This window comes from Lathyrus oleraceus, chromosome 4 (assembly GCF_024323335.1).
Source record: "Lathyrus oleraceus cultivar Zhongwan6 chromosome 4, CAAS_Psat_ZW6_1.0, whole genome shotgun sequence".
Classification (NCBI taxonomy): domain Eukaryota; kingdom Viridiplantae; phylum Streptophyta; class Magnoliopsida; order Fabales; family Fabaceae; genus Lathyrus; species Lathyrus oleraceus.
Window position 1 is genome coordinate 45193029 of NC_066582.1, and position 13821 is coordinate 45206849.

The following is a 13821-nucleotide window of genomic DNA, read 5'->3' on the forward strand; positions in this document are numbered from 1 at the left end:
ATTGCACAGCATGCATCCGTGCGGCGGGAGAAGAGTCAGGTTTCGAAAGCTCTTGTTCACTCTGGCCATACGGAGATATCTACTTATGGGGTTGATAATTCTCCTCACGCTTCTCCATATTTTTCTTCCCATAGGAGACGACTTTCACCTACCGGCACATCACTCCCTCCATCCTTCCGCATGCGTCAGGTTTCACCTATTCAAGCGCTAGAGGTACCCAAGTCAGCGGTGGTACCGAAGGCACCAATGCCACCTCCGATAGATGATGCTTATGAGCCAGTGCCACCTCCAGTTGCTGATGCTGTTGAGCCAATGCCACCTCTGGATGGTGAGGTTGCTGAGGATGTTGACCTAGAGCCATTTGGAGGAGGCTCTATAGAATTATCACTACTGCCTTTGTACTCAGACCATAATGTCAGACATATCTGGGAAGCAGAGATAGCATTATTTGGATTCATTCTTTTTAATTTACGTTTATTAATATATTACAAGTTTCTGACATTTATTTTTTTCTTCAGGAGCTTTCCTCATTCGAATGAGGAGTAACTTCAAGTAGCTTTGTCCCTATCTGGGATGAAGGACTTGTGCATGACCGGTTATATTACGATCAACCACAGGATGTTAATTCATTCATGAAGAGATGGCACACCAAGACCTTGTCATTTCATTTCTCGCTTGGTAAGATGTCTATCAAACTTGATGATGCGTCGTGTTTTCTATATCTTCCGATCAGGGGAAAACTTTTAGATCATTGGAGGATTAGCAAAGACGAGGCACTCGAGTTAATGGTAGACTATCTGGGAGTTGACCAGGAGGTTATGATGTCAGAGATAGGCAGAACTATAGGGGCTCATGCTAGGTTTGAATTCCTGAAAAATGTATATGCAAATGAGCTCCTTAAAGCTCAGGAGGCTAGAGGAAATGACAAGTAGGTGGGGCTTCATAGAGCATATGCTATGAGAGAATACCTGTTATGTTTTATTGGAAATGCGATTTTTGTGGACAAGAGTTCCATTTATACATATGTCGTCTACCTACGGTACTTCGAGGACTTCGAGCGGATCCATGAGTATAACTGGGGGGTCGTTTGTTTGGTCTACTTGTACTCAAAGTTATGAAAGGTTTGTATGTGAAAGACGAAGCAGGTCACAAGCAACATCACACTATTGACGGTAGTATTTATTGGTCTTTTAATCTTTCTGTGTCATTTTCATGGCATCTTTGCAACGCCCTTACTAATTATTCGTGTGTTCCAAAATTTTCAGGTTTGAATACTCCAGCACTTCCCACACATCTCCGACTGGGCATGTGTACCGATTTACACTGAGGATATGCCATGTGCTACTGCATTTGTCCCGCTCATAGAGAACCAGGCGATAGAGTCGTTCAGAGTGTATCTTGACCGCTTGGTTGCCAAGGACATGCGCTTCAACATCTATGTCGATCACCGTGAGACACAACCATTTAACGAGATAGTGTTATACTCGAGATGGTTGGCTTGCAGATCACATCTCACTGTTCCTCATTCTCCTGAGCGTGTGATGCGGAAATTTGGATACACTTAGACCATTTCCAGACACCTTACCATCTCTGTTTCTCCTGCTTTGACACGTAGACAGATGGATACAACGTTTGATGATTATAAGAGTCATCTAGTACCAGAGAAGGCACGAAGTATCATAGCTGTGAGTGATTGGCTACATCAACGGATACATCAGTTGGTTCTTCAAGGTGTCACATCTGCATATGGTACAGGCTGCTCCAGAAGATCCATCGAGGTCAGCTCATCAGGAAATACTAGAGGAGGAGCAGACACAATTAGATCATGTTGAGGATGTCTTGCCTAAATATCATCGTAAAGTGGAGATTGTGCAGGCAGACATTGATAGATGTATCTTCCCTCATGAGTCTGGTGTGAGGCATGTCTTAGATGTCATCTTGACAGAGGCACGAGGGACATTGATGTATTGGAGAAAACACTGGGGGACAGGGGTATAGAAGGCCGAGGAGCCCGAGGAATCACATGAGTCAGAGGAGATGTAGTCTTACATACACAGTAGTGCAGTAGTATATAGTAGTTGTACTTTGGATTCATTATGGATTGTATTTTATTTTTACTTCATGCTATTTTATCGTGTATTTCGACTTTATTTATATATGTATTTTTTGGACCATCTGAATTTATATACGTCATTTTTTACATATAGATTGTATAGTTTAAATCTCGCCACATAGCATAGTACATAACATTTATTAATTTTCATCTGAATAAACATAAACAAAACATAACCTGAATTATTCTGATAGGTTACAGAGATGTATTTCCGTAAATCTTAAACGGAAATGCATCTTCGCAACAATAAACATGTAAAATACCTTCAAAATGGGATGCATGGTATATATTTCTTAAGTGCGTCCGAAGATATATATCTGAAATCCGAAGGACATTTTGAGTTTTCCATAAATTATTTTTCCAATTTACCAATATGACTTTTGTTTTAATTCTATCCACCTCTATTACTTTTTCCCTGCAATTACACCAAAAGAATACATAATGTACGAAGCTCTTAAATGGGTAAGGTGGTGATTCTTTGACTTGGATTTAAAAACAACCTCATCAATATAGTCCTGGACAAATATACCAATAAAATAATGAAAGAGTAAATCTTTGGCATTTGATACTTAGCTCTTGCATTTTTAAGGACATCATGCTCCATTCAAAAGCTTCAAGTGAACCAATTCATTTAAATGCAATATTATGAATGTCTTCCTTGGAAACAAAAATTTATAAGTTAAATATTCATCCATTAAAATCAGGATTTCTTTTAAATAGGCCAAATTCTTTGAACTTATCAACATCAGGCATAGGATATTCTTCTTTAGGAGTAACGCAGTTTAGATCTCCAAAGTTTATGCATACTCTTAAAGAAGATTTTTTCTTTATTACAGGTACTACTATATTAGAAATTCAATCAACATACATGGGTGTTCGAATAATCTCTGCTGAAATCTTCTAGAGCTTTGTTTGATAAGCTTTTTTTAAGTTTCACGGGTAGCATGTGATATACCCAACTTTAATCCAATCCTAGCATGGTTTGGCTTTATAATCCCACTCAAAACAGACATTGTATTCATGAAGGATTTTTTGAAAAACAATTCTATAAGTCTTCTTCTAACAAATCACATATTATGTAAGTATTTTTCTTTTACACATGTCCTCTACCAAGTTGACATGTTAGAATGGATCTCAAACCTCATGCTTACCCACCTCGTCATACCAACCATTCTCGAATTCTAAAAGTGAACCATTAGGAGTACAATTGGAAGAGCCATCTAATGAAATGGTACAAATAGTGATTTCAAATGGTTCTTCATTTTTTCCGGTAGGGTGATCAAAGCTAGTTGGGTTACAAAATACTTTGTAAATTGTATCATATAATTAAACTTGCACTATATCTATTTTATTAATTTGAAAACTACACATGAATAAAATTGAGTTAAAAAGTACAAACTAAATTTTCGATAATTCAGTATAAATATTTTACTAGAGATTAAATCTTCGATAATAAATTTTAAATTTACCAATATTAAATATTTGATAGTTCATTTTAAATTTTAAATTCACGATAAGTTTTCAAAATTCACATTAAGAATAAAAGAGTTTTTATCGGAAATTTCAAAATTTTTGATCAAAATCTATGAAGCACGGACACCTTTAGGTGTAGGCGTGTCGCGGTGTCCAACACATGTCGATGTCCGACACTTGTATGACACACGTACGACACGTGTCGAAAAAGTCAGACAAGTGTCAGAAAAGTCATACAAATATTGCCAAATAAGTGGTTTTTTATATACTTTGACACTTGTTGAATCGGTGTTCGATATCCGTATGACACTCATACAACATGTGCACACAATTTAGACAAATTTTCAAAAAAAAAAAATTATTTTTGCTTCATCACACCTTATATTTTTTTTTGCCAAATCTCATACACATTTAAATAATTTAAACATGTCTTGAAACAGTGATATTAATAAAGAGCTAAAAATATTAATTTTGATTAGAATGTTTTTAATTCTTTTAATGATAGAGGAATAAATGAAGCTCAAATATTATCATATACATAGTATCTTATATTTTTACATTATCGTTGTTGGAGTGTCGGTGTCTGTGTCGTGTCGCGATGTCTGGGTCGGAGTTTGTGCTTCATAAATAAAAAGTCACGAGTTATGCTTTTTTATCGTATATTTTAACATTGCCGATAAAAAACCATGGAAGTTGAAAATATTCTTACTTTTGATGAAATTGCTGGTATGAGTTATAAAATTTCCGGTATCTCCAAGCAAATTTTGTTAAATGTTTGAATTTGAAAAAATAGTTTTATTAAAGTTGTGAAGGATAATATAGTCAATTGACTAAATATGTAGGGGTCAGATATGGGATGGGCTGGCAGATTAAATTCTCATTATATTGTTACATAGAAAGTCATGTTTGGGTCATTTTCTTCTTCTTTTTAAACCAATCCTCTAAGGCCTCGAGACCAAGCATTTCAGCGGATTATATTGATAAAACACAATAATTATGCATATATCTCGAAGAGAAATGTTTTTTCCACCCTTGGTGGTGCCTCTCACACTCTTGAAAACCCTAAAAAATCCTTCATGATTCCGGAGATACATCTCCGAACGCATCTAAAATCATATATATATATATATATATATATATATATATATATATATATATATATATATATATATATATATATATATATATATATAGAGAGAGAGAGAGAGAGAGAGAGAGAGAGTCTGGAGATGCATTTCATATACTGTTTGGGTGAATCCGAAGATGCATCTGCAAAATATCCATTGCACTCATTTACATGGTTTTGTTTTTCACTCAAATGATTTAAATAACAACTCAGTGATATTTCTGGAGATGTATCTCTATAAATGTCCAACGAAAAAGTTGATAAAATACCACCTTGCACAATATTCCTCTTCCTGCTAAAAGAGAAACTCCATTGCAAAATTATTAAAAAACTTTCTCTCTTTCTCAATCAACTTTTCAACCCCAAAATATTATTCTTGTATTTCATTTCAACGGGAGCAAAACAAGTTGGAATTGCAGGTAAAGATAATTTGTTTCTTCCCTTATTTCTTGCATTAATTTTGTGTTTGAGTTGAAAAATTAATGTTAAATTCGGATGTGCATCTCTGGACGAAGTTAGGTGAGTTATGAATGTGCATATTCAGAGGGTCCTGTTAGTTTGAATTTTAACACTGTTTTTTTGTTATTGGTGGTAATAGATATGGTGCATCCAGATATGTTTCCCAAAGCTAATGTGAGTGTGCATGTTAAATCGGTCAAAGTGAAGTATGATGTTAAATCAGATGAAGTGAATGATGATGTTAAATTGGATGGAGAAAATGATGATGTTAAATCGGGTGTTCGACCGGTTGTTGTCGAGGTAGATGGTCCTACAAATTTACAAATAAAGAAGTATGTATTGTTCGTAACATATTCTACAATGAGTTTGTAGGGAGGTCGTAATATTGGGGTTTGGCGTTGCAATCGAAAGGTCCGACAATTGTTCGAATAGAAGACAAACATTTATAACAATGATATGCGAAAGAAGTGGCACATGTTAACCAAAAATTAGGATATTGAAACAAGATGACACTGGATCGAGGAAATGTGAGTGTCCGCTTAAATTGCGCGAATATCGTATGACGGATGAGACATAGAAATTTAATGTGATTTGTAGTATACATAATCATTCCTTGACTAATAAGCTAGTCGTTCATCCCATTGTATGTCGCTTTGCTCCGAAGGAGAGAGAAATTGTTTCGGACATGACATTAAACATGGTGGCGCTAAAAAACATACTCGCGTCTTTGAAATGGAAAAGACCTCTAAATGTTTCAAATATCAAGAAAATATACAACGTGTGTGCTCGAGACAACAAAGTCATGAGAGGACCGAGATCTGAGATCCAACAACTCTTGTAACTTTTAGATGATGACCATTATGTTTCGAGGTACCGGGTTTGTGAGGATAAAGTCATCGTTCGAGATATATTTTGGAGTCATTCGGACTCCGTCAATTTTTTCAAAACCTTTCCCTACATGCTCATAATTGACTTAACATACAAAAGAAACAAGTATAGACTTCCACTGTTGGAAATCGTTGGTATTACTTCTACAAAGATAACTTATTCAATCGATTTTGCATTTTTGGAATCCGAAAAAGAGGACAACGTTGCATGGGCTTTGGAAACATGCAAGACTATGTTGAAGGACCAAGAAAACATGTCACAAGTCTTAATCACGACATGAATTGATGATTTTGGTTGTGACGGTCTTAATCTCGCGGTTGGCACAAAACAAGTCAAATGTGAAGATGGAAAACTTCTCAAACTCGGTGTGGTGGTGGAAAATATAATGGATGCATGGAATTTTATAATAAATTCTTCCATGAAAAAGTTGTATGTTGACTTTATTCTACATTTCAGAAGTGTGTGTGTGTGTGTATATGTGTGGGGGGGAGAGATATATCCAGATTTGCTGAAATATGTTGAGGGAACTTATCTATATTGGGTAAAAGAGAAGATTGTTTGTGCATTGACCGATCAGGTTCGACTCTTTTTAAATACAATAGCGAACAAAGTTGAATCTGCACATACTAGACTGAAGAATTGGTTAGGAAGCAGTAAATATGATTTTTGTCAAAATTGGGACTCCCTGGACCAAATTCTCCTAACCAACATAATGAGATGAAAATATATTTTGGTTAGAGCATTATTGTGTTAGAACACCGCATCAAAGATAACATCTTTTATTCACAATTGGTTGGCAACGTATCTTGGGCGGCTTTGAATTTTATTTTTCACAAATCCAAGCGACCGGATAAAATAGGCTCGGATAGCAAGAAGTGTGGATGTACACTTAGGAAGACTTAAGGTATTTCATGTGCTTGTTTAATTTCAAAGAAGAATAAGCTTGAAAAACCAATATGTATGGATGAAGTTTGAACTCGTTGGAAAAGACCATGTTTTGATGATGATGGCATGATGAATGATGATAAATCAAACGTATTTATCGTGATCGAGTGGGAAGTGATCCAAGAGAGATCCATGAAAGTTGATGACATCATGAAATTGCACATCAAAGAACGGATGAGGAAGATTTCCTATCTAGAAACAACGGATTTGAAATCATCATCAGAACCAGTTAAAACAAATAATGCCCCTAAAAAGGTCAACCCGACACAAAGTGACAACTCCACGAGACGGTCTCCTTCATACTTTGAACATGTTGAGTCATATTTTTCAGATTCTCCGACTCCAAAATCCCAAAAAAAAGTGTTTTCAAGGGTGTTCAAATTAGCAAATCATTTCCTCAATTGTCATTATCGAAAATAAAACACATTGAAAAATGCTATTTTTTATGCACAAATACATTGAGAGGATTGTAGATGTTGAAGGTGACGACAAATGTGGTTTTCGAGCTGTTTCGGGTTTGCTCGATAAAGTAGAGGACAACTATCAATTTTTTTGTCGTCATCTTATATAAGAGATGACGCCGTATAGGAAATCATACACAAATCTATATGGGAACAAAGCAAATTATGATGCAATTCTCGATGCTCTAGTTCATTATCTTACAAGTCCGACTCCATTCGACAAATGGATGTGTTTCTTAGAAATGTGACACCTTATAGTAAGTGCTTATGATAGGGTGTGTATTGATTCAACACAGTATTGTTTCTCAGAAAAATTCTTCCCACTTCTGAGTAAGCACCTCAAAATCCATCTGAACGCATCATGTGTATTGGCTGGCCATAAAAAATAAAATAAAAACATTTTGTTCAGGTTCTTTTGAAATCAAGATGTCTTATACTAACGACATCAATGGAGTGGACGAAACATTTCACATAAGATGTTGAAATATGGTCGGATCACTTTCTAGAAAGGATGGAAGAGTTCACCAAGTTGAGCGACATTGAACGAGAAGCAAATAAGGAAAGGTCAAAGTATGAACCACTAATAGATTTAGGTAGTTACATATGTTTTGATGCATTTTAGTTGTAATCTAGCAACGTAACATGTTTTTTTTTGTATATAAAGCATTACATATGTTATAAAATTGGGTGATATTTTTTGGACAATTTTTGTGTTTTAAAATTTTGCTCTGCATAATACCTTGGTTATGTTCTACATAGTTTCTGGTTGGATCCAGAGATGCATCTCCGGATAAACCCTTAATTTTTGAAGAAAAAAAACAGGAGGATCGGGATATGTATCTCTGAAGTCTTTCCTACATATATAATCTTGTATGTAAGGTCCTTATTGCTCTACAACTTCTGTAAATAGGGTCTTTCATTTTCTTTATATATCCTCATCTTGCATTTGTGTATTTCAATGGCGCAAAACTCTCACTTCAATTTTGGATCTACGAGGACATACTTCTTGTCAATCTGAAAACCAAACTGAATACTCTACTGCAATATTCAGAAAATTGGAGAGTTGTCAAGATCGGATACCATTCATCCTCAATAGACAACGAATGGAAGATATAGTTCACATTGCTTGAACTGAAGACATATGATTATTTGAAGCTTATGTGGAGTACCTTTTATAGTTACTCAACAAAGGATATGATTGAAGTGGATGCGACAATTCAAAGATCAGTCAAAGATATTTTAAGAATGCTGCAACGTCTTGAACCATATATTTTTAATGACATAGAATGTTTATTTTGACGTTAAATTATGTTGGTTTTCCATTCTACCATTGTTTCTGCATATTCCCGTTTTGAACTAATATAGCACATTTCAGAGATGCGTCTCTGGAAAAATCACAGACTAATGAAGTAAGGGGACTACGAAGATGCATCTCAGAATCAACCTTTTGTGCATACAAAGATGCATCTCCGAATTAAATTTAACAAAATAAACGTTTCTCACCATTTTCGCCTCAATTATGTGTGAAAAAATGCATCCGGAGATGCATCTCTGGACGTCGGAGATATTTGAGTCTTTTCACGTTGGGGTGGAAGAAACTCTAAAAATGGAAAAAGAAATCCCATATCTCGAATATCATCACTAATCATTAAAATGTGATTAAGTCATATTAGTCATCTTCATAGTCCAGCAGTTTGACATCCATGTACTGTTACCATGAGCTTTTCCATAACACTTTGGTACATAACTTTGATGTCACCATGTTAGTTGATAGAGACATTCACTTATTTTTTGTTATATTCATAACTCCTATATATCTCTTTTTTAGCTTTCTGAGCCCTTTGAATTTGAGTTTTTCTCAATACCTTTCCTTGTCAACTTGGATAGTCATACATTAGCATGTTAAAATCACCATCTTAGTAGAATTGGTTTGTGTTTTCCTTTCTTATAGAAATAAATCAGGTCGGGCCATGTTAGTATTTTTACTCATTTTTTCTTTTAACTCTTTCTTTCTCTAACTTTTAACCCTAAACTTTCACTTTAGTTGTCCTACTTATTGTCACTTGTATTATATATGAAAATAAGGGTTATTTAGGTTCATACATCATATTTTTGGGATTATTTGATCCGATACAATTTTAAAATAAACAACTGGAATATTACTTTCTGTTTTTTTTTTTTGGGTGCATAAAAAGAAAAAGATGAAGATGATTTAGATGGAAGAGAGAGAAGAGAGAAAAGTTGTAACCAATTTTGCTAATAGAATCTTCAATATTCAATTATGAAAGTAATTTCTTATTACAAACTAAAACCACGTCAAGTTTATATACTAATCAGAATCTAAAGCAAATTCAAATACAAGTTAAATTAAACTCAAATGAAAATGAATCTAAATTATATCTAACAACATCCCTTAATTCATATTCAACTACTCAAGATCTACATCACCAACTTCATCCTTCAAGTGGATAAAGTGTTCAGTCTTGATAGCCTTATTTAGTACATCTGCCAACTGTTTCTGAGTGCTACAATCCACAACTTTAAGCACCCCATTCTGAACTTGGTTTCTCAGAAAACGGAACTTCGTGTCAATGTGTTTGCTTCTTCCATGCAACACTGGATTCTTGGTGAGGCTTATAGCTGATTTGTTGTCAATCATCAACTTCACTGGCTTGATCACCTTGATCTTCAGATCATGCAGTAAGTTCAGAATCCAAACAGCTTGACAAACAGACAAAGCACCTGCAATGTACTCAAGTTCAAAGATTGACAATGCAACCACTAGTTTCTTCTTAGATCACCAAAAAATAAGACCTCTCATATATTTAAAGAAATATAAAGAAGTACTTCTTTTGTCAACTCTGTCTCAATATCAATCAGAGTTTGAAAAACATATCAGCTCTAAATCATATTCAGCACCAGAAGGGAACAAAACTGAATACTTCAGAGTCCCCTTAACATACCTCAGTATCTTGACAATAGCTTGATAATGTGACAACTTTGATTTGTTCATAAACCTACTCACTATTCCAACTGCATAAAAAATATCAGGTCTGCTATTGCAGAGATATCTCAATGAGCCTACCAACTATTTAATAAGTATAGCATTTACATCATAACCCTCAAATCAGAATCCAACTTGGGATTTGTCTCAGCAGGTGTGATTGTAGATTTGCAATTCATCAGCTCAAATCTCTTCAGAAGCTCAAGTTTAGACTACAGCTGATGTAAGATGATACCCTTATCAGAGTACATAATCATCGTCCATAAAAAATATGTCATATTTCCCATATCAGTCATCTCAAACTCATTCATCATCACCTTCTTCAACTTAGCTATCTCATATGAACACCTCCCTGTTACCGAAATCATATTGATATCAGGTGTATGTTGAACATAAACACCATACTCCATCTCACATTCTTTGAATCCTTGAAGCTTGAAAAATGAATCAATTTTCAGATTCCAGACTCTATGAGCTTATTTAAGTCCATACAAGGCTTTCTGCAACTTGTACACCACCCTTCTTGATTCTTTTTCACAAATCCAGTAGGTTGTGATACATAAACTTCCTCTTGTAAAGGACCATTCAGAAATGCATATTTCACATCTAAATCCATCAGAGGCCAATTTCTGTCAGCAGCTATAGCAATCACATGTCTGATTGTTTCATGTCTAGTTGTAGGAGCAAACACCTCAAAGTATTCTAGTCCAGATTTCTGTAGAAATCCTCTAGATAATAACTTTTCTTTGTGTTTGTCAATTGTTCCATCTGGATTTAGTTTCACCTTGTAAATCCATCTTGTACTGATGGATTTCTTGTTCTTTGGAAGCTCTGTTAACTTTGAAGTCTTGTTTCTTTCTATAGCCTCCAGTTCTTCTTTCATGGTTTACAACCATACTTTCTTCTTGAGAGCTTCTTCTATACTGTCTGATTCTTTGTGGTATATGAACTTATTCAGAATCTTCTTCAGATGTTGGACCAATATCAAATGTTGGACTACCTTCAGAGGTCGATCCACCTTCAAAGGCATAATTACCACCATATTCTAAATCATCATCAGAATCTGGATCGATATCAGATTCACCTTCAGACTCTTTTTCAACCTCAGAGTCATTTTCAGACTCTGACTCATCTTCAAACTCAAAATCTCCTTCAGAGACAGGTTCTTCTTCTGAGTCTAAAATATCTTCAGAAGTTTACTCAGGTGTTAACCCTGCACCAGAGTTGGAATGCGACTTGTTCCAATCCCACGCTTATGATTCTTTCACAATGACATCTCTACTAAATTCAACTTTGTTAGTGACGGGATAGTAGAGTTTATAAGCACTTGTATTATGGTACGCTACAAGCAACATGACTCTGATTCTTTCATCCAACTTCCTTCACTTAGCATCTAGAACATGTTTATAACAATCAGAACCAAACACCCTCAAATGGCTCACACTTTTCTTATCTCCAGTCCACTTCTCATAAGGAACTATTTCCTTTAGCTTCTTAGTTGGACATCTATTAAGGACATATATTACGGTGGCAGCAGCTTCTCCCCACAAGGTGTAAGGTAGCTTCTTCTCCTTCGGCATGCTCCTTTCCATATCAAGAAAAGTTACGTTTCTTCTTTCAACAAGACCATTATGTTGAGGAGTGTATGGAGCAGTAACCTCATGCTTAAGACCATTGTGCTCTGGATATGTCTGCTTCTTCTGGTTTCCTTTTTTTGTTTGAGCAACAATCAACAACAAAATGGTCAAACTTCTTACAATAGTAACATTGAACCTTCTTATTGTCAAACTTCTCATTTTCCTTATGATGTTTCTTCTCATCAGAGTTGAAGACTTCTGACTTCTGATAACCAGTACCATGTCTCTTCTTGGCCTCTAACCAAGACTGTTTCTGATTTTTCTTACTAGAAGTAGGGGTGACAAAACGGGTCGCCCGTCCCGCCGCACCTTAAGCCCGCCAAAAAAAGTGGCGGGGCGGGCAAGCCTGACAAATGAAGTTGGACTTAAAAATCTAGTTCGCTCCGCCAAGGTGGCGAGTTGGCGGGCGGCGGGCTTACCCACCTATTTTTTTATTTTTTTTATTTTTAATTTTTTAATAGATTAATATGCTTATTTTTACATTTCAATTAGATTTTTCGCTTATTTTTTAAATATTTTTTTATAAAGCATCTTTTTAACAAAATTTACTTAAAACAATATTGCATATATCCACTAATAAATATATAAAATAGAATCATCAACAGGTATCACTAAAAAATATTGCATATATTCACTAATAAATATATAAAAATTATATTTTGAGTGTTTGATAACTAGGTTGGCGGGCTAACCCGTCCCTTTTTTTTTGGCAGGCTTAAGGTGGGGTAAGCTTAAAGTGGGGCAGACTGAGCGGGTTGGCGGGCACAAAATCCCAACCCAACTCGCCATTTTGTGGCAGGTGTGTGGGCCGGCCCGGGGGGTCATAATCCGTTTTGCCACCCCTAACTAGAAGGCATCTTCAGAGCCTCATTTACCTCTTTTTCAGAGGTTCTCTGAGTCAGACACAACTCTTGTGCCTCTAGATTGCTTTGTAACTCTTTAATTCTCATGATACTCAGATCCATAGAATGTTCAATTGCCACAATAATGTAATCAAACTGAGGAGTAAATGATCTTAGTACATTTTCAATGATCACTTTTTCAGAGAGAGTCTTTCCACAAGATTTCATCTCATTTGTGATTTGAATCACTCTGGAGATGTAATCGGGTAACTTTTCATTGTTGTTCATGTTAAGATTCTCATACTAGAGACTAAAGTTTCACCTTTTTCATTGATGCATCACCTCCATAACAACGTACCAATATGTCTCACGCAGCCTTCGTCGTCACCGAATCAGCAATCTTCTCAAACACATTCACATCCACATACTGATGGATATATAACAAAGTTTTCTAATCCTTCTTCCTCAACTCTATATGTGTGTTCCTTTATGCTTCAGTTGCATCTGCTGCAACCGCTACATAACAATCATTGACGGGATCAAGAACATCTTAAACACCAAACAACACACACATCTAAAGCATTCATTGATCCCAACTATTTCCATCAAATACTGAAAGCTTCGTGTTCAAGCTATTGTTTCCACCGTTCATCTTCGATCTTGTGCAGGAATTCACTCACATCTCACCAAACACTAGTGTTTCCCAATCCCTTCGAATCAAGAAATGTGATTTTGTTACAATTTTGAACTTCAATTCACTGTGAATTTCATAATCTAAATCAATCACACACGTCTCACGTTCACTCGTGTTTCCCTTGGTTTTTCCTGTGGATTTGAACTGGGGCTTTATATATCATTTGTTGGTGCCCAAAA